Below are 2,412 nucleotides of genomic sequence, written 5' to 3' on the forward strand. Positions count from 1 at the left end.
AGTTTATTTTGTGAAATCATGTTTTCTTGGATGGTCTTGATGCTAGCAGATGTTCTTCATTGTCTTGGTATTCAAGAGTTAGGTATTTATTGTAGTCTTCACTGTCTGCACTTGTTTGTACCCATCCTTCTTGGGAAGGCTTTCCAAATATTTGAAAGGACTTGAGTGCTGTAGTCTAAGCTATATGTGTTTTAGGGGGCACCACAAGCTCAGCAATGCTGTGGTTTTTGCAGACCCATAGAGGTACTACCTTGATGGTCTTGAACAAAATCAAGAATTCTGTGGATTTATAGGTAGAGACTCTTGCTCTTTTCCCTTACCTTCTCCTAGAGTCTCTGTCTTCTCTCTCTCTCTCTCTCTCTCTCTCTCTGTCTCTCCCTCTCTTTCCTGAGTCACTTGAAGCTAGGGATGGTGTGAGACAAGCACCCCTGTTGCCATCACCACTATGACTGCTTTGGGTAAGACCTGAAGCTATCACAGCACTGGGTCTCACCCAAGGCCAGCTGTAACCATTTCCTGGCTGCTGACTATGTTTGCTCGAGGCCCTCAGCCCTCAGGCTGTACAATCAATAGAGGGCAAAGCCAGAAACACCCATGGCTTCCCTTCAGGGCAGTGAGTTCTCCCAGGCCCCAGGTGGATCCAAACATGCTGTCTGAAAGTCAATGTCCAGAGTCAAAAGCCTTAGACATAATATCTACCTGGTTTTCTATTGTATTGTGGTTGAGTTGGCACTCAAACCACAAGATGCAATTCTTTCCATTCTTTCATTTCCTTTCCAAGAGCAGAAGAGACTCACCCATAGCCATCACCACTACCGGCCATGGAGAGTAGTGCTAGACTACTGCCAATGTTCCCTTCAGGCCAAGGGGCTTTTAAGTCAGCTTGTGGTGAATGTTGCCTGGCCTTGAAGTCACCCTTAAGGGTATCAGGCTTTCCTCTGACCCAGGGCAGATCCAGAAATGCTACCCAAGAGTCAAGTTCCAGAATAAGAATCCCCTGTGGCCAAGCTAGTAAATTAAGTGCCAAACAAAGTCCTCTTTAGTTACTTTACTGTAGCCTAAGAATATACTTGATATAATTTTTGTTAAAAATTATTTCATAGGCTACCATTTAATCTGTCTTGGAGAATGTTCTGTGTGCTGATTAAAGGAATGTATATTCTATACTTTTTGGATAGAATATTCTATAAATGCCTGTGAAGTCTGTTAAGTCCATTTGGTGTAAAGTCCTATTTAAGCCCAATGTTTATTTGTTAATTTTATGTCTCAGTGATCTGTCTAGTGCTGTCAGAGGGGCATTGAAGGCCCATATTAGTCTTATATTACTGCCTATCACTTTCTTTAGGCCTAGTAATATTTGTTTTGTGAAATTTGGGTGTTTCAATATTAGGTGCATATGTATTTAAAATTGTTATAACCTCTAATTTGATTGATTGCTTTATCATTCATATAATGACCTTCTTTGTCTTTTTGTAGTATTTTTTAGTTACAGTGCGTTTTACGTGATGTAAGTGTAGCTACTCTTGCCTGCTTTTGGTTTTCATTTGCATGGAGTATCTTTTTCTATCCTTTACTTCATTCTATATATATGACTTTAGAGGAAAGGTGAGTTTTATCTAAACAGCATATAGTTGGATCATGTGTTTTAAATCCATTCTGCAAATTTATATCTTTCAAGTGTGGTATTTTATCTACTAACATTCAAGTTTAATATTAATATATGAGGCTTTGTTCCTGTAATATTACTGGTTGTATTCAATTGTTTTGTAAATTATTTGTTTTTCTCTTTTTGTCTTTGTGATTTGATCATATCCTGTAATGTTACCATTTGATTTCTTTCTCTTCCTTTTTGGTTACTGTTTTACAAAACCTGTGAGTTTTATGTTTCTTTGTGTTTTGTGATGATGAATATCAACCTTTCATTTTAATGTTGAAGACCCTTTTGATCATTTCCTTAATGTTGGCTTAATGGTGACAATTTCCCTCAGCATTTTGTTGCCTGGGAAAGACTATTTTTCCTCCATTTGTGAAGCTTATTCTGGCAGGACTTAAAATTCATGTTTGACAATTTTTTTTTTCCTTTTAGCACTTCAAAATGTAATGCTGTTCTCTTTTGACCTTTAAAGTTTCTGCTGAAAAGTCTGCTGTTAGTCTAATGGAGCTTCCCTTATATGTTATCAGACACTTTTCTCTTGCTAATCTTAAAATTATTTATTTCACTTTGACTTTAGACATTCTGAATATAATATGCCAAGTTTAAGACCTTTTTACAGTGTATTTTATTGCAGATCATTGGGCCTTCTGTATCTGGATGTCTAAGTCTCTTGCTGGGCTTAGAAAGCTTTTGTTGATTATTTCCTCAGATTTTCTAAACTTTTTGATCACTCTGCTCCCACAGAAATACCAATATTT

Source organism: Symphalangus syndactylus, chromosome X (assembly GCF_028878055.3).
Source record: "Symphalangus syndactylus isolate Jambi chromosome X, NHGRI_mSymSyn1-v2.1_pri, whole genome shotgun sequence".
NCBI lineage: Eukaryota > Metazoa > Chordata > Mammalia > Primates > Hylobatidae > Symphalangus > Symphalangus syndactylus.